Here is a 26,083-nt window from a genome sequence, read left to right on the forward strand (position 1 = left end):
ATCTATACCTGGACAATCCTAGAAAGTATGGCTCATAACCTGCGAAAATTACGTCCTATTGGCACGACAGGCATGGCAGACTATGTAAAATACTTCCTCTGAAATACAAAGGTTCGATATGGACAAAAAGAGAGAACACCTTAAACATCCGAGGCACCAAGACTCTTCACCACCTTGCCAGCTGTCACCAGAAACACCATGGGATGCACGGTAGAGAAGGTTGATCAAGACTGCACTGGACAAGTACCTACAAAGCGTACCAGACCAGCCAGGCTGTGTGGGCCTGAGGGCTGCGGCTTTCAACACCTTGGTCGACGGAAGACCCAGCCCAACAGAGCCCAGGCTTGGGAGGGAGGTAGAAGAACCCCCTTAAGACTTCGTTAGATATTCACCAGTGAACACTGATGATATTCTAGTATAGGTAGGGACGGTTGGCCTGGCCCCCTGTGGGTTAACGCTGTTAATGAGTTAATAAATCGTATGAGTAGGTTAGGTATTATGTTGCTCAGAGGGAAGGGCGGAACATTTTGTGACTTTTGTGTTTCCCAACGTTAAGTGTGATCACTGTTTGACAATACTGGAGTTAAAATAGACTCCCTATTGAGTGCTGAGTTATAACTTCATGGTTCATATTCACTGTGCATATTCACAGTAGGTTATCCTGGGCTCAGATTATCATCGAAGCTGAACGAAAAAATTTACATTTGACTTCAAACTTTCATTATGATCTGCAAAGTTAAACTTAACCTTTAGAGGAGACGTGACCTAAAAACCTTCAATCAATATCTAGGAATAACAGCAGCCATCTCAGTGATGCCAACGACAGAGAACATGAAGTTCGTGCATAGGGCAGCTGGCAACGCTTTCGACAGCAGACTAAAGTCATCGTACTCAAGAAATAAGTTATCGTACTCAGGAAGTTCAGTCGTCGTAATCAAAGTTCTGTCCTCACGTCTCCCCTGAGGCTTCCCTCACGGTTCCCCCAGGGGCTTCCCTCACGGTTCCCCCAGGGGCTTCCCTCAAGGTTCCCCCAGGGGCTTCCCTCACGGTTCTCCCAGGGTCTTCCCTCACGGTTCCCCCAGGGGCTTCCCTCACGGTTCCCCCAGGGTCTTCCCTCACGGTTCTCCCAGGGTCTTCCCTCACGGTTCCCCCAGGGTCTTTCCTCACGGTTCCCTCGAAGACTTCACGAGGTATACACGAGCATCCACGGTTCCTCCAAGCTCAGCTGACAGTCAGGCCCTTGGCCCACCAGGAGATGAGACTAACACATGTTCCACTATTAATCATACAAGCAAACGACACCTTTCGTGGGGCTCCTGAAGCTTCGATATTGCGCTACAATCAGGTGGAGGGATATGATGGACTATCTTAAAGTGAGGCGCTCGAAGACAAGGCTGTACTCGCTTGAAGAAGAGTCCGCATATAATATATATATATATATATATATATATATATATATATATATATATATATATATATATATATACATATATATATATATATATATATATATATATATATATATATATATATATATATATATATATATATATATATATATATGAACTAATGATGAGAAACTTAGTGATACCAAAATAAATACATGGGGGGTAATTATTTATGATAATTATAATTTTGCACTGTGCAGACTATACAACCGGTTCATTACTGTCATATGTTAATCCTAATGACTAATTATAATACATTAATTGTTTTCAGGTCGCGATGTGGCGAACGTTTTCTGAAAACACTTTGATACTGTATTGTGACATGCATCTCGGGATATGAATATGCATGACGTTAACTGTGGATGTTAGTAGGATTTGACTGTGTCATGCGCACGTATTGCTTTCATGCAGGGGTAAGGGGGGGGGGGGTGATCGTGGTGATTGGGGGGGAGGGGGGGTGGGTAATTAGTGTCATTAATGACACTGTTTGTTGCTACAGTCGTCAGGTGTCGACCACCACCAAACCATCTTCAAATTTCGTCGAATATTGACAGTTGCTCAGCACGGATGGTTTAGCTGGGCTGATCAGGTTAAGGGTGACTAAGGGTGGTCTAGCTAGGGTGATTACATAAGAAGAACACCTCTATTGTCCAAAGAATGATCAGATTAAGGGTGATTAAGGGTGGTTACTTAAGGGTGATTGCATAAGAGAACACCTCTATTGCCTGTGGAACGATCAGGTTAAGGGTGGTGATTAAGGGTGGTGATTAAGGGTGGTGATTAAGGGTGGTGATTAAGGGTGGTTCAGATGGTGTGACCTGGTGCAAGGGTGACACTTGTGAGGGGAAACTGAGCTAGGGTGAGTAGGTAAAGGGGAGACTATCAATAGATCATATAATATGGCTGACACATGACCCGTGTAATATTCAGCGAACGATTCAAAATGATGATTCAAGGACGACACTAACAATGACCATCTGATTGTTGCCAGTGATTACCCTGTGTTTACTCAAGTGTCATTTCGGGAGGACGATGTACGACGAAGAGTGACTTAGAAAAATGTAATTTCACACGCGTGATTTAAAGGGTAACAATGATATTTACGAAGTTTTGGATGCAAGATAAAGCATCAAGGTTTAACAGATTCACTCGTAAAAAGACGTTGGAACTGACAAGTGATAATATAATCAATTAGTCGTTTTCATGTCGAGCGACACACGCTTGTTAGAGCATGAACCATCTCAATGCGGTGGAAAAGAAAATGGGATATACTCCATCTAACTTTTTTCCCCACTATGCTAGTAAACGACTTTATATTTCTGAATGTAAATTTGCCTATTAGTCATTTTTTCAAGAATCATATAACGCCAATTCCGCTCTGAACTTCGCTATAACCCTATTATTCCTCTGCAATTCGTTATATCAACACTCTGTACTTCGTTGTAAGCCCCAATGTCTCCCTGTAATTCGGTGGCCACTAATTCCCCCTCTGCAGTTCGTTATAACGACAATTTCCCTCCGTAATGACTTACATGGCCATGACGTCACCATTAATGTAATCCATACTTAACACATGGCCATGACGTCACCATTAACGTAATCCATACTTAACACAGGCCTGACGTCACAATTAATGTAATCCATACTTAACACATGGCCATGACGTCACCATTAATGTAATCCATACTTAACACACGGCCATGACGTCACCATTAATGTAATCCATACTTAACACACGGCCATGACGTCACCATTAATGTAATCCATACTTAACACATGGCCATGACGTCACCATTAATGTAATCCATACTTAACACATGGCCATGACGTCACCATTAATGTAATCCATACTTAACACACGGCCATGACGTCACCATTAATGTAATCCATACTTAACACACAGGCCTGACGTCACCATTAATGTAATCCATACTTAACACAGGGCCATGACGTCACCATTAACGCAATCCATAATTGAGAAATTCTCTCGTCGTCTTCGCCGATGAGAAATTCAAATAGAATTCCATCGTGCGCGGGTGGCTCGAAGCCTCGTTCTTTGGCCTGTGTACTGACCCCCCCCGCGCTTACACAGTCCTCACGGAACATCCCACCGTCTTCGTCCAAGCCCGCCGCCCACCGCCCACTCCCGCCGCCCGCACCTCAACTACTACTACTACCTCCCCTCATCCATCTTTTTTTTTTTTCTATATATGTATATATACGCCCCTGTGATTCAAGTCTCACCCTTCCCCATTACCCCCGCGCGCGCCACTACCTCCCTCCGCCAGGCCCCGGCGGAGGCGGGGAAGGGGCAGCTCTTCCCCCCCCCCCCCCCCATGATAATGGTAGAGGCGTGGCGCGCTGTGGGATAATGGGTTCCTGATGGACTGACTGTCTCAGCTGACCCTTGGTGATGCTCTCTCTCTCTCTCTCTCTCTCTCTCTCTCTCTCTCTCTCTCTCTCTCTCTCTCTCTCTCTCTTTCTCCCAGATCGCGGATATTAGAGTGCTGAAAGCAAGACAATTCACAGAGAAAGAAACATGAAGGCATCAGAGGGAAATAATGAGAGAGAGAGAGAGAGAGAGAGAGAGAGAGAGAGAGAGAGAGAGAGAGAGAGAGAGAGAGAGAGAGAGAGAGAGAGATCCCCGTCAGGAAGGAGACATAAATTCGACTTCATCAGCTTACCCTGAAACCACCCAGGATAGGTTTATCATGTGCCGAGCGTGATAAGATGGCTAACCAGTTCACGTTATCTATATACTGACGTGGCTCGTCTGTCAGGGAAGGAATAATATACTCACACGGCCCAGCCTCCCACTGACACACACTACCCAGCCTCCCACTGACACACACTGGACAACCTCCCACTGACACACACTACCAGGCCTCCCACTGACATACACTGGACACCCTCCCACTGAGACACACGGCCCAGCCTTCCACTGACACACACACGGCCCAGCCTCCCACTAACACACACACTACCCAGCCTCCCACTGACATACACTGCCCAGCCTCCCACTGACACACATTGGACAACCTCCCACTGACACACACATCCCAAAGTACTGGATCATCACTCAGCATCTCAACCACTCCCCCCCCCCTAACTATGTCCTCCGTGATCAACTTCCGCCCTACAGAACCACACTGATTGACCAACCACCGATTAACTTTCCTCGACTCGCCGATACGATCATGTGCATCGCTACGCGTCACGGCGGGGGTTTGACATCCTCGGGGATGTGTTATGGTTGCTGCCTCGCGCCTAATCCCCCATAGGGCAGGCTATGGCACCCTCGACGCTCGTCTTGCAGCGCCAGTGAATACCAATCACCAGGCAGCCCCCCGCCCCGCCCTCTCTCGTACCAACCCACACAATTTCTCAAGAAAGATGACTTACCTTGTACAGACTCCCAGCCAGAACGTGACCGTTTTCTAAAACGTATTTTACCATTTTCTTTAATTCTTTTTTGTTTCCTTCTTTCTCGAATCACTAAAGTTTTACACTGAGCATCGGGGATGTATTTCGAATTTTCAAATGTGTGGTATAATGTTCGACTTGGATGTTAACCAGAGGCGTGTTCTTGATAAATGTTTAGAATTGGTATCTCACTCTACAGCATAGGTTCGGATCCTGGTTACGGCAGTCGGTCCACAGTCACCCCAGCTGTTCATCCACCCGTAGGGGTTAGTCGATAAAATGGGCACCTGGCTCAGGTTGGGGTATATTTCTTTTTCTTTCATACTATTCGCCATTTTCCGCATTAGCGAGGTAGCGTTAAGAAGAGAGAACTGTGCCTTTGAGGGAATATCCTCACCTGGCCCCCTTCTCTGTTCCTTCTTTTGGAAAATTAGAAAAAAAAAAAAAGATAGGGGAGGATTTCCAGCCCCCCGCTCCCTCCCCTTTTAGTCGCCTTCTGCGACACGCAGGGAATACGTGGGAAGTCTTCTTTCTCCCCTATATATAGCGTTAATGGAATGCCCTTGATTAGGGCCTCAGCTGCTCGTATCGACTCAGGAAACATAAAAAAAAATTACACATAGATACTTAAAGTATCTATATATATGGATACTTGGAAGTATCTACACCTGGTGAAGGAGAATACCAGGTGAAATCATCCATGGTCTTCACCCCTACAGCCCGGATTGGGCCGGAACACACAGACACAAGACACTCACTTGGTCATATCATTTTTCTCATTATCTTAACATATATCTTCCCTTAAGAACGAAGCACAAGCTTGGAGGCGAAGCTGCCTCCAGGATGATGCAGCTGCACCTGGTGAAGCTGTGCTCCGTCCTCCTCACGTTCAACAGACTCGTTGGGGAGGTTGGAGGAGGGAAGGAGGAATCTACGACATTCTGCCTCAGCTGATCTAATACCTCAAGAGGCTTAAGTGACTCGCAAGAAGAGGGCTGAGTGTAGGCTATCTCAGGTCCGCTCTGGGTCACTAGGGTCAGTGACGACGGTGGTCGAGGGACGGCCTGCGGTCTCAGGCTGGAGGTGACGAGTGTGGTCCGTGAATAACGTCCATCCTAGGACGGCCTTAAGTCCCAGGATGGGTGGGACCACTCATCTCCTCACTCGTGAGGAACATAATGCAGAGCTGGTGAGGTAGACTGGTCGACAGGCTTTGGTCCACTGTCAGCCGTCAATTGGTAAGGGAAACAGGTAGACGGCTCTGCTGGTCGACAGGTAGTGGGGGATGGCGGTGGGGTCGGGGAGGAGGCACGTGACAACAAAGGGAGGATGCACTAGGGCGTGTCAAGGGGAAGCTGTGGGAAGGGGTACATCACAAGCAGAAGGGAGGAGGTACGTTACCAGGGTGGGAAGGGGATATAATAAAGGAAGAGGCACGTGACCAGGGAAGGGAGGGAGGGGGGTGGTACGTCACAAGGGAGGAGGTACGCTACCAGGATGGGAGGGGTACATCACAAGGGAGGAGGTACGCTACCAGGATGGGAGGGGTACGTCACAAGGGAGGAGGTACGCTACCAGGATGGGAGGGGTACATCACAAGGGAGGAGGTACGCTACCAGGACAGTAGGGGTACGTCACAAGGGAGGAGGTACGTGAGCAGGGAAGAGAGTACACCACAGAGGAGGTACGTTACTGGGGATGGGGTACATCACAAGGGAGGCGAGACGTCATGAGCCATGTTGCCATGTCAACCGAGAATCGCGAATCGAGGGAATGATTGCAGGGGGGGCGGGCTAGATACATTTCTTGGAGGCTGGCCCCCCTTGCCTGGGAGGAGGGGGCTCAAGTAACCAGTGGTCTGGGCTGGACTTAGCTGGACACTAACGCTCTCAACTGTGGGTAGGACGAGAGAGAGAGAGAGAGAGAGAGAGAGAGAGAGAGAGAGAGAGAGAGAGAGAGAGAGAGAGAGACTTACCTATAATGATTCTCTTGAGCGACTTTCTCTGATAAAACTGTACACTTTACTTTGTCAAATGCCATTGTAAAATCGATCAAAAATGACAGAAAAACACTTGTCCATTGCATCGTCCCACACATGACACTTTCACTCACGTCATTGCAGCCAGTTTATGGCTGGGTTTGCCTTCAACTGTACAGTTGTTCGGTTGCTCTGGCATGTGTCCGGTTATCATAGTATCAAAGACCTTAATCACGCCTGACATCTGGTTCAACCGTCCATGCTACACTGCTTGAGTACCGGCCTCGATCCTCCTTTGTTAGTAGCGGCGTCGCGTCAGCCGTGTCGTGTATGTAGACCATTTTGCTCTCGACCAGAAGACAACACCCGCTACAACACACACACACACACACACACACACACACACACACACATCACTGGTTTTGCAACTGCTGTTTTTTGTCTTTTTTTTTAAGGTGGTGGCGGGGGAGGGGGGGGTGGAGGGAGGGGGGAAGGGGGTTGGTTGGTTGAGAGAGAGGGGGGGTGGTGTGTGGTGCGGCGGCAATATAGCCGATATAATCCCACGGTGCCGGGGGTTTCAGATCTCGCTTAAGTCGAGCAGTTCTTGCTACGTTGCTTATATCATTTCCCGATACCTCAGTACCTGCGACTGCTCGCCTCGTTTTGTTTTTAAATCGCGGTAGTAGAGCACTTCATCATCATCCCATTTCTTTCTTGTTTTGCTTGAATTTTTGAGCTGAAGAGTAAGGAGAGAGAGAGAGAGAGAGAGAGAGAGAGAGAGAGAGAGAGAGAGAGAGAGAGAGAGAGAGAGAGAGAGAGAGAGAGAGAGAGAGAGTTGATCACCGTGTCAGGAGCAGAGTAAGGTAGACCCCACTGTTATGATATCTTCTTGATCAACGTCAGACTGGCCAAAGGTATTCCAGCATATCCACGTTACCCTCGTGCCATCCTACACTGAACCAGAAATGGCCATTATGAAGACCATTATCACAACACACACACACACACACACACACACACACACACACACACACACATTAAAATCCTTCAATATTCATAAAGGTTAATTCCATCTATATTATAGACTATAGAGAATTTTGTATCATTATCAAACATTAAGTTCTTGCAATTACACTTTTTTTTGTTCGTTTGTTTGTTTCATTCTCCATGGGAAAGCCATTATCTTCCCGCCGTAGCTACAGTGGGTTTTGAGCCTCCTCACGCGTCTCGCGCGATAAGATCGACATCTCAACTCTCACAGTTCAGGATCGTCGACCGAGCGTCCGAGTCCTCCCCCACAACACACAAGCTTTTAGCATCGTCTTGGCTAATTTCCTCCATCAAGAAAGAGGAGCGAGCATTTAACCCCGACAATCGATTGGCTGTTGTTGTGGTGATTGGAGGCGGGGGGGGGGGGGGGGGGGGGTAGTGAGGGAGAGGGGAAGGGGGGTGAGGGTTGAGGGGGGGGGGGATCTCCTCGTCGCTCCTGCAGTGTTGCCAGATGGGAGTGGCGGCCAAGCAGATTATTACCCAGTGTTACCAGCTGTGAGAGGTGGAGATGCAACTTGCGATCATCACTTTCTCGTATCATTCTAACCGCGGAAGGATTGGTCACACTGTTACCTGATAAGGGTAAACTACAAGGTGAACCGGAGGTCGAGTGGTATGCACTATGTAAACCGGAGGTCGAGTGGTATGCACTATGTAAACCGCAGATTGAGCGGTTTATGTACTATGTAAGTTTACGAGTGGTATACACTGTGTAAACTGTAGGTCGAGTGGTATCCACTGTAGGTCGACTGGTATCCACTGTGTAAACTGTAGGTCGAGTGGTATACACTGTAGGTCGACTGGTATCCACTGTGTAAACTGTAGGTCGAGTGGTATACACTGTGTAAACCGCAGGTCGAGTGGTATACACTGCGTAAGCTTACAGTATTGCCAGACGAGAGAGGTGGGAAGGATATGGCACAACCACACTTGACATGCAAGCCTTGCAGATCAATGTTGCCAACTATCATAATACAGAGTTTGATGAACCCTTGGTGCACGACGGTACGACTTAGGTGCACGACGGTACGACCCTTGGTGCACGACGGTACGACCCTTAGTGCACGACTGTGCGACCCTTGTGCACGACGGTACGACCCTTGGTGCACGACTGTACGACCCTTGTGCATGCACGACCGAACAACCTCCGGATATAATGAAGGCGTGACCTTATGATCTGACCCCTTAACTGCCGGAAGTCCGATGCCATTAGAGAGAGAGAGAGAGAGAGAGAGAGAGAGAGAGAGAGAGAGAGAGAGAGAGAGAGAGAGAGAGAGAGAGGCTACTAAAAATATCTCAAGAAATCTCCTCTGGGGGGGTGGGTGGGGGGGGGGTGTGAAGTGCTTGCCCTTGGGGGAAAGACGTCGTCAGAAACACATGAAAACGTATAAAACAGTTTTCCAATCAAAAGCTCCAAATGAAGAACCAAAATACATTTACTATACATTCGCAAAATTCCCGTTCATAAATATTTAGTAAAATAAAAGCGTGTCTTTTTTTTTTGTTTTGTTTTTTTGCCCCCCCCCCCCCCCCCCATGCAATGAATGTGGCACCAGTGTCGAACATACATACTAAAACTGCTGATATGGAAGCGATAGGAACAAATGTTTTAATTACGGTCCATTAATTCACAGCGAAATGATTCATTCTCGATTCATCACCAGCCATGAGCAGAACTTGATATGATAGCAAGAGATAATGACTGAAAATGATTATACTATGAGGTGTTTGATAATAAAATGATTACACAGAGTATGTGTACTGGCTTAGTTTGAATTACTAATGGTTATCTCTGCTTTGCTAAAACCAATTTACAACAGGTATTTTGCTCCCGTTTTCTCTCTCAACATAGGTATATGTACGGTAAAATAATGTATACTTAAAGTAAGGTAAGGTAAGGCATACGTGACGTAAGATATACGTAAGGTAAAGTGAGGTTAGATAAGGTAGCGCATACGTAATGTAACGTAAATCCGACGTTCGCTTTAAATCTCTTGAAAGAATTGAGTGCGTTAAAATGATACGTATGTTAGTATGCGGAGATGGCGGTGATGAGTGAATGTCAAATAAAAAATCTTATAACTCAATCTTAGGGTTATTCTCATCCATATCATACCACCTGTATGATGTATGGTGTTCTCGTATCATACACAAGGTTCTGTTACTTTTCAGATTATCATAATGACGTGATGTAAATAAACAGATGAATATAAGACGTACACTGGTGTTCCCAAGGAGCGGTCTTGTCTCCAACATTCTTCATTCTCTTCCTACACTGTCTCCCGTCACCGCGTGCGAACCACAGTGTGGGCGTCTTCAGGTTTGCTAGAACCAACCCTGAGATGAGAGAAGGTACTCCATACAAGGACGGATCAATCCGCTGTATAAAGAGAGCAACTGTTCTGACGAAAAGAAATTTCGACATCTAAACAAGACTCCCAGTTTCTTAAGAGGCAGACTCAGCTATTTTCGTAACGAGCGGTTTCCAAGATAAGAGTGGATGTTACAGTAATACCAAGTATGTTCATCGAGTCAAGAGGTGGCATTATAGACTCGTCAAATGCGAGAGGAAAGTTATGAGGAGTCTTCGATACAGAGATGGATTGAAACTGGGTCTTGGAGGCATTTGGTTTGACCAGATTTCGTCTATCCCACTGAGATATCCTGTCCGAGTCTATTAAGGAAGCTGTGTCGTGACGAGATGCAGATCGAGTGAGAGAAGAAGAAGCAGAAGTGAAGGATGTGGAGGAATGCAATGTTGAGTCGTCGGCGAATCACTTTTTTCTGATAGATCAGCGGGGTGGCCACGGGAATGGCTGAGAGGAGCAAGTATGAATATGTACATGTGTGTATATGTATTTGTCTGTGTATGTATATGTTGAAATGTATAGGTATGTATATGCGCGTGTGTGGGCGTGTATGTATATACATGTGTATGTGGCTGGGTTGGGCCATTCTTTCGTCTGTTTCCTTGCGCTACCTCGCCAACGCGGGAGACAGACAAAGTATAGTAATAATAAAACAGAATATATATATATATATATATATATATATATATATATATATATATATATATATATATATATATATATATATATATTAGCTGGTGTACCCAGCGATACACGAGGAAAATAAATGGCTTCTATAAAAGGTTTTATATCAATTTGAAAGGTGGTCTTCGTTGGCCTTAGATTTAAGAGTCACCTCTGGTAACCTTGGCTCCTGCCTTTGATCATACGGAACCTTCATAAAAACCCGAAGGTGCTCGTTCACCTGTTCTGAATGAGTGCAGCGAAACAAAGCTTTTCAAAAACGGTCTCTGGTGGCCTCAAAACAGCTTGCGACGCCTACACGTCGTAGCTTAAACCCTGGCCCAGGTTCTGATGATTCCACACCGTAAATTTGTGGCTTTCAGATACTACAGTCTGGACGTGAAATACTAACGCATAAACACTTATATATATATATATATATATATATATATATATATATATATATATATATATATATATATATATTGGAAAGGATCACAATTTTGCGCGTGATCAAGATATTCCTATGAGTCCACGGGGAAAATTAAACACGATAAGTTCCCAAGTGCACTTTCGTGTAATAATCACATCATCAGGGGAGACACAAGAGAGAAATATAAGTCAGTTATATTTCTCTTTTGTCTCTCCCCTGATGATGTGATTATTACACGAGAGTGCACTTGGGAACTTATCGTGTTTCATTTTCCCCGTGGACTCATAGGAATATATATATATATATATATATATATATATATATATATATATATATATATATATATATATATATATATATATATATATTCGTTTTAGCGTCGTTTCCCGCCGTAACGGGGTAGCGCCAAGAACAAATGAAGAAAGGCCACATCCGCTCACATCCATTCTCAAGCTGTGTTATGCATTATCGTGTGTGTGTGTGTGTGTGTGTGTGTGTGTGTGTGAGTGTGTGTTTTATAATAGTTTATACCGTGTATTTCCTGAAAGTATGACTATTTCTCATGTTTTACCTAAATATAATATTGATGAAATAGTTTCTTTGACCATCAAGGCGCATACTTCTGCTTAATACTATTCTAAAGAGAAAATATTCTCAGGTTATGAACTCTAGTTATTCTCAAGCCCAAACACCTGGCACCTAGATCCACACAAGCGACACCTATACATGCACAAACATCTGACACCCAACTACCTTATACCTAATCCCAAACATCTGACACCTAATCCAAGGTACATAATCCTAAACATCTGACACCCAATCCAAGGTACCTTATACCTAATCCCAAACATCTGACGCCTAATCCGTTACCTGATACCCAATCCCAAACATATGACACCAAATCCTAGGTACCTGGTACCTAATCCCAAACATCTGACGCCTAATCCGTTACCTGATACCTAATCCCAAACATCTGACGCCAAATCCAAGTTACCTGATACCTAATCCCAAACGTCTGGCGCCTACTCCAAGTTACCTGATACCTAATCCCAAACATCTGACGCCTAATCCAAGTTACCTGATACCTAATCCCAAACATCTGACGCCTAATCCAAGTTACCTGATACCTAATCCCAAACATCTGACACCTACACTTTAAAACCGTTCGTATGTTATCTCAGCCATATCACGTGACACATAAAGCCGACCCTTATCACCTTAACCCAAATACTAGGCAGTGAACCCCGGTCTTGTTACCGAAATCCAATCATATACTACTTCTACCCAATCATCCGCCACCTAAACCCAATCATAAGGCGTCTAATCCCAATTCATATCGGCCATGAACTCCACCACTGAAACAGCCTTCTATACCCAGATGAATTATATCATCTACGACAATTTTGTAAGAAAAGTGAAATATCAATTCACCCAAAGCGAAAAAGAAAAGAATTATGTCACCAATACCGATGCTAACTCAAGTGGAATCACCGATATTACTATTATCGGCCATGACGTCACCGATACTAGTGTAAAGGCAGCAAACATATTGCAGACGTCTTATTTTTTTTTTCTAACTTCAAGTTATGTTATACGAAAAAGATATTCATCTCTGTTAAAGAATGTTTCTATAAACCATGTCACACAGACACATATTTATTTATGTTATTATGCTTTGTCGCTGTCTCCCGCGTTAGCGAGATGGCGCAAGGAAGCAGACGAAAGAATGGCCCAACCCACCCACATACACATGTATATACATACACGTCCACACACGCACATATACATACCTATACATTTCAACGTGTATATATATATAGATATATATATATATAGATAGATAGATAGATAGATAGATAAAGATAGATATAGATAGATAGATAGATATACATAGACATAAACATATATACACACACATGTACATAATTCATACTTGCTGCCTTTATTCATTCCCGTTGCCACCCCGCCACACATGAAATGACACCCTTCTTCCCCCGCACGCGCGCGAGGTAGCGCTAAAAGACAACAAAGGCCACATTCGTCCATACTCAGTCTCTAGCTGTCATGTATAATGCACCGAAACCACAGCTCCCTTTCCACATCCAGGCCCCACATAACTTTCCATGGTTTACCCCAGACGCTTCACATGCCCTGGTTCAATCCACTGACAGCACGTAGACCCCGGTATACCACATCGTTCCAATTCACTCTATTCCTTACACGCCTTTCACCCTCCTGCATGTTCAGGCCCCGATCGCTCAAAATCTTTTTCTCTCCATCTTTCTACCTCCAATTAGGTCTCCCACTTCTCCCCGTTCCCTCCAGTACACTCACCTTTATCCCCTTTGCCTTTGTACAATGGCACTATGCAAGCATTCCGCCAATCCTCACGCACTTCACCATGAGCCATACATACAATGAATATCCTCACCCACCAGTCAACAATACAGTCACCCCCTTTTTTTAATAAATTCCACTGAAATACCATCCAAACCCGCTGCCTTACCGGCTTTCATCTTCCACAAAGCTTTCACTACCTCTTCTCTGTTTACCAAACCATTCTCCCTGACCCTCTCACTTAGCACACCACCTCAACCAAAACACCCTATATCTGCCAATCTATCATCTAATACATTCAACAAACTTTCAAAATACTCTCTCCATCTCCTTCTCACATCACCACTATCTTTTATCACCTCCCCATAAGCCTCCTTTACCGATGTTCCTATTCGCTCTCTTGTCTTACACACTTTATTTATCTCCTTCCAAAACATCTTTTTATTCTCCCTAAATTCTGACGATACTCTCTAACCCCAACTCTCATTTGCCCCTTTTTCACCTCTTGCACCTTTCTCTTGACCTCCTGCTTCTTTCTTTTATACATCTCCCAGTCATTTGCACTATTTCCCTGCAAAACTCGTCCAAATGCCTCTCTCTTCTCTTTCACTAATAATCTTACTTTTTCATCCCACCACTCACTACCCTTTCTAATCTGCCCACCTCCCACGCTTCTCATGCCACAAGCATCATTTGTGCAAGCCATCACTGCTTCCCTTAATACATCCCATTCCTCCCCCACTCCCCTTACGTCCTTATATATATATATATATATATATATATATATATATATATATATATATATATATATATATCTATCCCTGGGGATAGGGGAGAAAGAATACTTCCCACGTATTCCCTGCGTGTCGTATAAGGCGACTAAAAGGGGAGGGAGCGGGGGGCTGGAAATCCTCCCTTCTCATTATTTTTTTTTTTAACTTTCCAAAAGAAGGAACAGAGAAGGGGGCCAGGTGAGGATATTCCCTCAAAGGCCCAGTCCTCTGTTCTTAACGCTACCTCGCTAACGCGGGAAATGGCGAATAGTTAAAAAAAATATATATATATATATATATATATATATATATATATATATATATATATATATATATATATATATATATATATATATAAGAAACACTAGGGGCACTGACAGAAGCAGAAAAGAGTAACATCTAACAACTCATTCTGAAAAACATGGGTTTCTGCGGTTCGACACTTTTTCCAAAAAAAAAAAAAGGGGAACATGGCCTCTCGTCCTTGTCCATTTGTTACCTGAGTCTCGTTCATTACTGTGGCGTTCATGCACAAACTTTTCACGACACTTGGAATAGAGTCGTATTGAAATTCTTCAATCGTCCTCAACCACAGACCAGAAGTACAGAAATGATATGTTTTTAGAGATACAGATTTCGAGAGAATGACGAGCGAAAACTGATGACGCCCACCGTCGTTTACCCTGGCAGCGAGGCACGCTGGGAGGCAGCACTTAGACGCTGTTTATGGGTTCCTCGTGAACGAATATGATCACACACTATCAGTGTTTGGCTTTTGATTTAGAAGATCTCTTTAAATTTAACAGCTCTGATAAACAGCTTAAACGGGGGCAAGTGTTAAAGAAATCCTTAGTTTATGTGAGGACGGAGCAAAGTTACACCAGCGGATCTTCCACGTTTTTGAAGAATTTGGAACATATGAACACATCATGCAGTCAGGGTCACACCGGGAGCCATCAAGTTGTTGGGTGGTGCCAGTGTAAGGGCTGCAAGAGACTTACAAAGATACAAGGGACTCCTGGAGCAGATATATATATATATATATATATATATATATATATATATATATATATATATATCATATTTAATAGCTGTTTCCCGCGTCAGCGAGGTAGCGCCAGGAAACAGGCGAAGAAGGGTCCATCCACTCATATACACATATGTATACATAAACGCCCATAAACTGATTTGGTAAACAGAGAAGAGGTAGTAAAAGCTTTGCGGAAGATGAAAGCCGGCAAGGCAGCAGGTTTGGATGGTATTGCAGTGGAATTTATTAAAAAAAGGGGGTGACTGCATTGTTGACTGGTTGGTAAGGTTATTTAATGTATGTATGACTCACGGTGAGGTGCCTGAGGATTGGCGGAATGCGTGCATAGTGCCATTGTACAAAGGCAAAGGGGATAAGAGTGAGTGCTCAAATTACAGAGGTATAAGTTTGTTGAGTATTCCTGGTAAATTATATGGGAGGGTATTGATTGAGAGGGTGAAGGCATGTACAGAGCATCAGATTGGGGAAGAGCAGTGTGGTTTCAGAAGTGGTAGAGGATGTGTGGATCAGGTGTTTGCTTTGAAGAATGTATGTGAGAAATACTTAGAAAAGCAAATGGATTTGTATGTAGCATTTATGGATCTGGAGAAGGCATATGATAGAGTTGATAGAGATGCTCTGTGGAAGGTATTAAGAATATATGGTGTGGGAGGAAAGTTGTTAGAAGCAGTGAAAAGTTTTTATCGAGGATGTAAGGCATGTGTACGTGTAGGAAGAGAGGAAAGTGATTGGTTCTCAGTGAATGTAGGTTTGCGGCAGGGGTGTGTGATGTCTCCATGGTTGTTTAATTTGTTTATGGATGGGGTTGTTAGGGAGGTGAATGCAAGAGTTTTGGAAAGAGGGGCAAATATGAAGTCTGTTGGGGATGAGAGAGCTTGGGAAGTGAGTCAGTTGTTGTTCGCTGATGATACAGCGCTGGTGGCTGATTCATGTGAGAAACTGCAGAAGCTGGTGACTGACTTTGGTAAAGTGTGTGAAAGAAGAAAGTTAAGAGTAAATGTGAATAAGAGCAAGGCTATTAGGTACAGTAGGGTTGAGGGTCAAGTCAATTGGGAGGTGAGTTTGAATGGGGAAAAACTGGAGGAAGTGAAGTGTTTTAGATATCTGGGAGTGGATCTGGCAGCGGATGGAACCATGGAAGCGGAAGTGGATCATAGGGTGGGGGAGGGGGCGAAAATTCTGGGAGCCTTGAAGAATGTGTGGAAGTCGAGAACATTATCTCAGAAAGCAAAAATGGGTATGTTTGAAGGAATAGTGGATCCAACAATGTTGTATGGTTGCGAGGCGTGGGCTATGGATAGAGTTGTGCGCAGGAGGATGGATGTGCTGGAAATGAGATGTTTGAGGACAATGTGTGGTGTGAGGTGGTTTGATCGAGTAAGTAACGTAAGGGTAAGAGAGATGTGTGGAAATAAAAAGAGCGTGGTTGAGAGAGCAGAAGAGGGTGTTTTGAAATGGAGAGAATGAGTGAGGAAAGATTGACCAAGAGGATATATGTGTCGGAGGTGGAGGGAACGAGGAGAAGAGGGAGACCAAATTGGAGGTGGAAAGATGGAGTGAAAAAGATTTTGTGTGATCGGGGCCTGAACATGCAGGAGGGTGAAAGGAGGGCAAGGAATAGAGTGAATTGGATCGATGTGGTATACCGGGGTTGACGTGCTGTCAGTGGATTGAATCGGGGCATGTGAGGCGTCTGGGGTAAACCATGGAAAGCTGTGTAGGTATGTATATTTGCGTGTGTGGACGTGTGTATATACATGTGTATGGGGGTGGGTTGGGCCATTTCTTTCGTCTGTTTCCTTGCGCTACCTCGCAGACGCGGGAGACAGCGGCAAAAAAAAAAAAAAAAAAAAAAAAAAAAAAAAATATATATATATATATATATATATATATATATATATATATATATATATATATATATATATATATATATATACACATGTATATATTCATACTTGCTTGCCTTAATCCATTCCTATCGCTACCCCGCCACATAGGATATAGCATCGCTACCCCCCGCTTCAGCGAGGTAGCGCCAGGTCAACAGACAAGAAAGGCCACATTCGTTCACACTCAATCTCTAGCTGTCAAGTGTAATGCACCGAAACCACAGCTCCCTATCCACATCCTCTGATGACTTAATCCTCTGAAACTCACAAGACGAATCTTAACCCCTGAGCCATGATGGCAAACCTGGAATACGAATCTACAATCAATGATGGAACGTGAAGGCGACCTGGAAATCCAGAATTAATTCAAGGGTTTCACTTGCGTTCCAGTCCGTTCTTGTTGCTAGGTGATCAGCTGTACCATTCGTGTACAAATCCCCACACACAAAAAAAAAACATTCACTAGAGACAGGTAAATCTGGCACACTCTCTAGGGACTTCTCATATCTCGTGGACCATTATACGTGAGGCTGGGCCCATAATGTACAGTACTTTCTTGCTAACGACTTCGCTTAGTTAAATAGGAACCTCGTACACATCGACATGTTTGGAGTATTTTCATTGTTACGAACTGCTCTCCTGAATTGGATTTAATCTACACGCACTACCATGTCTTTCATTTCTGTAGGGAATTAAGTCAAGTATGCAGATTACGAAATAGACCTTCCAGCATTTCCGCACGTGTGCGATAGTATTATATATATATATATATATATATATATATATATATATATTATATATATATATAATATATATATATATATATATATATATATATATATATATATATATATATATATATATATATATATATATATAATATATATATATATATAATATATATATATATATATAATATATATATATATATATATATATATATATATATATATATATCGCGTCACATCTGCGTCCTCATGAGGATCTCGAAGCGCCCCCACATGCTTATGAAGCTTATGTGTTCAGTTAAACAATACGGGCGCAAAGCCAACCCTTCCATGATTTCTCGGTCACCATTTCCTACTTAACGCTGCTGTAGCCGAGATAATACAAGCGATTGGTATTAAATCTTGTTACAAAATAGTGGTGCCATTAGAATCTGGCCCATCACAATGGCATAAATGTGTGAACGTTTATTCTCAAACTAAACCCGGACTGAGTCAGTCCTGTGGGGAAACAGTTTCACTTGGTTCGACTCACTAATGCATCAGTCACTTCGAGTCGTCCTCCAGACGGACCATGTAAGTAGGTCGTGAAAGAGAGGATCAAAGTAAGATGTTGTGAGGCCCCTCAGGCACTGATATTAATTCATCTTGCACTTAGTTCTGTCAAAGGATTCTGAAGGGGGTTGGGGAGATGGGCCCGGTTTCTGGGATGGGTTATGTGTCCTTCCAAGAAAAGTCTCAGAAGTTGGACTCCATCGTAATTACTTGGTTAAAAGTTAGTAGCTGGTAAAGATACGAGCCAGTGTTGTGCAGAGTGAGATTTTGAAGGTGACTTGTGATACCCTTTTTGTAGTAAAGGTGAATCTTGTAATAACAGTAGTACGTAGGTAGTAAATGCTGTTCTCATTCATAGAATGACATCAGTAACAGGAGCATCTGTTGTAGCAGTAATGGTTAACAGTATTAGCAACAGATGGACTATAAGAGATGACTTGGCGTCGACATAGCATAGATGTCGGAGGTCTTCTGTCCAAACAGCTCGAGCTGGCTACAGGCTGTTGAGTTGGGTCGTTGATCGACAAAGCTGTTGGAAACAGCGGTCCGCAAGCCCACGTAACCACCACATTGGCCTGGCTGGTCTGGTACACTGTGTAAATCCTTCTCCCGGGCCTTCTTATATGTCTCCGTCGTACATTCCACTGTGTTTCTGATGGTTGTAGGCAATGCGTTGAAATGTCATAGGCCTCGGATGTTCAATATAGTTTCTTTCTTTGTGATCATCGTGCCTTTTAACTTTACGATTAATATTTTACAGAGTTTTCCGTGCCTGTGTGACAGTAAGAAAAAAAAATATGTCTGATTGTAGCTTCGGGATCATGCATTTTAGGATTTTTTGAAGTGTGAATAATGATATAACTCCCGTCTACGTTCAAGGGAGTACCAAAATAATATTTTAAGTCATTCTCACTAATCCAGCACCGTAACTGCGTCAATACGATCCGTGAAGGATCTCTGAACGCTTTCTAACCCTGCAATTTCGCCTGTCATGTTATATATATAACAGTAATATGTTACTGAGATCATGAGCGCTTTGAAGAGCTTCCTCACTGGTTGTTCCTTTCTTGTTTTGAAAGTCCGCAGGATCCACCCCACCATGTTTCTGGAGGAGACACCTGTTGCTTTGTTTTGTTTATGGACGGCGAAGTCTTCAGACACTATTATTCAGACGTCCATCACATTATTTAGCCGTGATATGACGGTGTTTGAGTCCGTCTGATATTTTGGTCTGCTCTTGATTTCTTCATTTGGCCCATACCAGAGGAGCTTGTACTTATCCCCAGTGAACAACATGTTGTTGTCGGAGGCCTTGAGGAAGACTCTCTTCGCGTCACTTTGTAATTTCTTTATACCTTCTATCCACGAAGAAACTCTTGGATGGGGTATTCGAGGGGTCTTCAACCCTACAGTCCAGGCTGGGCCCAGGCTGCTAAACTGGGTCGTTGGCTGTTGGAAGCCGCATCCCTAAGGCCCACCACATGACCCTCACAGCCTGGGAGGTCTGGTAAGACTTTCCATGTAGGTTGGTAGGTCATTCAGTTTCGACCAGTCGGTTCACCACGAGAATGCCAGAAGGCGAACATTCCCCAGTTTACACCAACCAGACGATTCTCTCTGACCAAACTGTTGCAAGCGTTGCGTTTATTTTTTCTATTATTGGGGGGTCGGGAGGGAGGGAGGGAGGGAGGGTGGGGACTGAGTTATCAATATTAATAATGAAGAGAGAAGGATTTAGTGAAGAGGAATGTAAAGAGGTTTATGAATGCAAATGAGCTGCGCTTCGTTAACCTTCTCTTGTTTTTGTTTTTGCTTCTTCTTTTCCGACGATCGAAGCCAAACCTGAAATCTTGTCCAGTCAGCTGTTGCGCTTTTGGACGCGTCCATTTTTATGTACTTTCTAACTATTTTTTTGTGTTTTTTTGTAAATATTTCGTCATGACTGGAGCAGAACATGAAATTTATCTCTCGGTGTTATTGTGCTTTTAGGAGACTTTCTTTTTTAGAAATATTTTTGCAGAATATTTTAGTATCATGGTTGGAACACAACACGGAGTTCAACTCTCGGGTCCATTAACGCTGTTGGGAAATGCCATAATTTGTTAAATCTAGACCAGGAAAACATTTTAGCACCACTCTAGAACCCATTAGGGAATTCAACTAAATGTTGTAAACCCCTTGAGCAAGAGGGCACGACCCTTGAGCACGACTGTATTACGACCCCTGGCTATGATGATGGCCTGGCCTTTCGCTTGAAAGTGCCAGGATAAAGACTTTAGGACACGGCCAGCGATAGCTCAGGGTCGTGCACGTTATGTCTACGTCGTCCATGTAATCCCGTACAGAAATATAGTACAGAGAGAGAGACACACACACACACACTCCGCCTGCCTGAGGTTACGGCACGAGTGAAAAGTCAGCTTTTGGAGAGCATGAGAGCCTTCGTCAGATAACGAAACAGAACAGTGGAAAACACTGCTTTATGTAAATGTCATATGAACATGTATAGCTCACTGTTAATGCTGAAATATATTCAACTCTGTTCTTTCTGTCTTTTCAGACTTCAGGATTGTGAAGCCCAGGTAAGAGTGAAGGAAGAGTTACACTGAGATAAAGATACAACAGTGCAGGGCAGTCCAAAAACAATGTTGAAGGTATTTCAAGATTTATATTGTCGTTGTCTGTCACTGGTTGTGGGAAAGCAGAGTGGCAGAGGAAGTAAAAGTAGTAGTAGTAGTAGTGGTAGTAGTAGTAGTGGTAGTAGTAGTAGTGGTAGTAGTAGTAGTAGTGGTAGTAGTAGTAGTGGTAGTAGTAGTAGTGGTAGTAGTAGTAGTAGTAGTAGTGGTAGTAGTAGTAGTGGTAGTAGTAGTAGTAGAAGTAGTGGTAGTAGTAGTTGTAGTAGTAGTAGAGGTAGTGGTGGTGGTAGTAGTATTAGTGGCGGTAGTCCGAGTAGCTGTTGTTGTTATTGCTGTTGTTGTTGTTTTCGTTGTTCTTGGTGTATCATTGTTTTTACAATAATGATAACAATATGATAATAATAACGATAATAACTATATGATAATACTGATGATTACATAATAATAAAAATGATAACAACAACAATAATAATAATAATAATAATAATAATAATAATAATAATAATAATAATAATGATAATAATAATAATGATAATAATAATAATAATGATGATAATAATAATAATGATAATAATGATAATAATAATAATAATAATAATAATAATAATAATAATGATAATAATAAAGATGGGTGATGCCGTGAAACAATAAAGGGAGGAAGACCTCACACATTATAACATTAGTGTGTCAGATCCGTCATACATTACCTCACCCATACTGTATAGAATCATGAAACCCTGTATATACGTAGAGGCAACATCCCTGGTCTTCTCATGTACCCAGCTACCCACTAATATACACAAACACTCTCCACCCACCCGGTTTGTCTGAGGAGTTTGCCAGATCTGGTGACTCGTTCCTTCACAACACACACACACACACACACACACACACACACACACACACACACACACACACACACATTCTTCTCAAAACGGGTTGAGGTTTACAAGTGGAGTGCCTCAGGGCTCGGTCTTGGGCCCACTGCTATTCTTGGTGTATGGAAATGACTTCTCAGAAGGACTAAGTCTCGTCCCCAAACATGTTTGCAGATGATGCCGAAGTCATGAGTGAAAATAAGAAAGATAAACGATTGGATCGGCTTACAGATGGGCCTAGACAAACTTCAAAACTGGTCTGTCAAATGGATAATGAGATTAAATGCGATTAAGTACAAGGTAATGAAGATGGGGCTTTGTGAAAGAAACTTCTATTATGAATACCCACTTACCAGGAAGTAAGAAAAAGAAATCAATGTGTGAGAGAGAGATATGGGCATTGACACTGTGCCCACTTTGTCGCTAGAGCTACAGAAAGGAGAACTATGAAGTGTATTAAGCAGCCTCTCGATAAATACTAAAACTGCATTCGTGTATATGGATAAAAAAAAATGTTTGGTAAGCTATTCACAACATTTGATGAAGTGAAGCTAAATCATGCTTCTCGGGTTTGCTCGCCTCACCTACGGGAGCAGAAGGATATGGCTGAGAGGGTCCAGAGCAACCAACATGTTTCCTTGTACTTCTTTGGGTATGGTGACCAAACCTGAGAGGCATGTGTGTGTGTGTTTACATACACACATAGGTGTAAAGACACGGTACATATATATGTTGTTAAGTGACGGCTTAACACAAGTGTAAAACTCACTCCTCTAAACACACATGTAATAATCACACACACACACACACACACACACACACACACACACACACACACACACACACACACACCACACTTTAAGAAACACAAATATCAAGTTTTTATATCAGTCTGATGAAGTCAACAGTGAACAGATCTTCGAAAGATGCTGGGATGAGAACAAAACCAGATGCCATAAGACGAGATTAACCAAGACACTTGAGAGAAAAAGATGTAAAGTAGTACTTTTATAAGTGTTGGATGAATGAATAAACTGAACGACGAAACAGCAAACGTGAACAGTATACTTAAGATTAAAGAGTAAGAAGGTGGCAGCAGAACACGTTCAAAACATAAGAGAGGCCTACGAGTGTAAACCTCAACCTCTCCCTCTCCTCCCCGTACAGTACATATGGGCAATTACACCTCCACACACACACACACGAGACGTTATCCTGGGGTGGTGGCCCGACGCCAAGACACATCATCTACCCATCGTCTCACTCCACGAGGAGCTACACAAACACGTCTTGTGTTTGTAGACAGTTTCTTATTACTGTTTACAGAACAGTGGTCCAAACACCTACCCTGACGAGTGGCTTGCTCATTACAGTCTACCGTATGAAATTACCTCACCTCTCAATACTACGTCATGTTGGCTTAATCATTTTTTTTCTCTCTCTCTCTCTCACACCACTGCTAAATTATTTATCTTCTCGCTAAAGTGTTTTAAGGGAAAATAAATCACGGGGGGAATAATTTATCTCAAGGTTTGCGAGACAAATGATCTTAAAGTCGTCGTCTCCTCGCTGCGACCTACCCGTGGCCCAGTGGCGCAAGTGTATTACCCAAGTGTCGTCTGGTCTTGTGGCAAAACTGTAGCTCAGGTCTTGCTGCCGCTTAAGTGTTTTCGAGCTGACTTACGTTAACTTACGCCTGTTTCACTCTATCGGTAGTCGTGATCCAGCGACCCCCAAAGTGTTTCACCGGATCAAAAGTGCGTTTGCTGACGACACGAAACGAGCTTAGGCGTTTGAACCTCATCCCAAATGTTTCCCCCAACACACTCCACAAGTGTTTGAAATTGAACTTTGACCTCTTGAGCACGACGGTACGGTCCTTGGGTATGAATTGGCCTGGCCTCCGTCTTGACCCTCTAGGATCAGGACAAAGGCCAGGCCATCATACCAAGTGGTCGTACAGTCGTCTTCAAGGGTCAAAACTCAGAGTTCAAGGATGGTACCATTGTGCTCAATGGTCGCACCGTCGTGCTCAAATATCGTACCGTCGAGTTCAAGGACGGAAAGATCGTGTTCAAGGACCATACAGTCTTGTTCAAGAATCGCTGTGCTCGAGGATCGTATTTTCCTGCTCACTCACCGTATTTTCGTGCTCAAAGAGGATCCTACCATCGTGCTCAAGGAGCCTAAGTTCCTCCACAAGTTTCCGGACGACGCCCCTCAGGCCCTGGGTCAGACGGGCACGTCAGCCCGTCCCCTCAGCAGCTTGACCTGACCTTGACGGATGCTTGGGGCCTCATTACCATGTCTGTGTATGTTTTGGGAATCTGGTTCTCCGTCATGATGGGGAAACCAGACTACCCCAGGGCCAGACTCCAAGCTTTCTGTCCACGGTTATTTATTTTCTGTTGTGAATATGATTTTAACTCAGTAACAGATTATAGGCATATATATATATATATATATATATATATATATATATATATATATATATATATATATATATTGGAAAGGATCACAATTTTGCGCGTGATCAAGATATTCCTACGAGTCCACGGGGAAAAATGAAACACGAAAAGTTCCCAAGTGCACTTTCGTGTAATAATCACATCATAAGGGGAGACACAAGAGAGAAATATAACAGTCAGTTGATATACGTCAAAGAGTCGAAGCTAGGACGCCATTTGGTAAACATGTGATTGCCTATATATATATATATATATATATATATATATATATATATATATATATATATATATATATATATATATATGGGCCTCCATGGTACAGCGATCAGCGATGCTGACCATGACGCATTCACGGGGGGGGGGGGGGGGGAGAGAGAGAGAGAGAGAGAGAGAGAGAGAGAGAGAGAGAGAGAGAGAGAGAGAGAGAGAGAGAGAGAGAGAGAGAGAGAGAGAGAGAGAGAGAGAGAGAGAGAGAGAGAGAGAGATCGAGCAAATATGTTCGAATCCCGGCAACGGCATAGTCAGTGCACCATCCACACAAATGTTAATCGTCCGCAAGTGGTTGGTATATAAAGTCGATACCTGGCTTAGGCTTCGATATAAATATAGAGCGTTAATGAGATGGCCTTGATTAGGGCATTCAGTCGCCCGTGTTGCCACAGGTAATCATATATATATATATATATATATATATATATATATATATATATATATATATATATATATATATATATATATATGTATGTATGTATGTATTGAAATTGGAAAGAGATGTATGCGTGAACGACAAATATATTTGATTTTGTCGTCGTAATGTGTGGGTGTGTGTGTGTGTGTGTGTGTGATTTTGAGTCATAGAAGGGAACACAAACTAAGAAATGTTCCCAGCAAACTTGGTGAGACAATATTATTAGACAAGAGTTGGTTGCAATTCAATTAGGAAATGTAATAAAGGCCAACAACCACTGAAATGTTGGAGTCTTTGGAAGTCTCGACCGCCACTAACAAACTCCTCTGAAGTTTCTAATTCCATTAACGTGTTCGACTCATGTTTCTGAATCCGACCATCGACAGTCCAAAGCCTCGGAGGTCCTCACAGTACCTCTAACTAACTTTATTTATCATCGTTCTATGTTTCTATCATCAGTTTCTATGCTTCACTCTCCAGGTGGTTCAAACCCTGAACCACAAGTTTCATTCTTTTCGTCCTCAGTCCAACACAGGTTCGAAAACCTTGAAGTTCACAGTTTTCTCTTTCCCTTTTTTCTTCCCTTAGTTGCTTGTTGACCATGAGAGCTGGGCATTAACTGCAGTGACTCAGAGCTTCAGACTGTGCAACCATAAGAGTCGGTGCTTATGATGAAGCATACTCGCTCCTACAGCTTCTGACTCAACACATCCAGGCAG

At 43.2% G+C, this 26,083-nt stretch overlaps 1 pseudogene; it reads left to right on the forward strand.

Annotated features, from left to right (window-relative positions):
• LOC139749318 (MOXD1 homolog 2-like) overlaps positions 1-26,083 on the forward strand; it is a 317,877-nt pseudogene that overhangs the window by 77,584 nt on the left and 214,210 nt on the right.

The sequence above is a fragment of the Panulirus ornatus genome, chromosome 7 (genome assembly GCF_036320965.1).
Source record: "Panulirus ornatus isolate Po-2019 chromosome 7, ASM3632096v1, whole genome shotgun sequence".
Taxonomy (NCBI): Eukaryota; Metazoa; Arthropoda; class Malacostraca; order Decapoda; family Palinuridae; genus Panulirus; species Panulirus ornatus.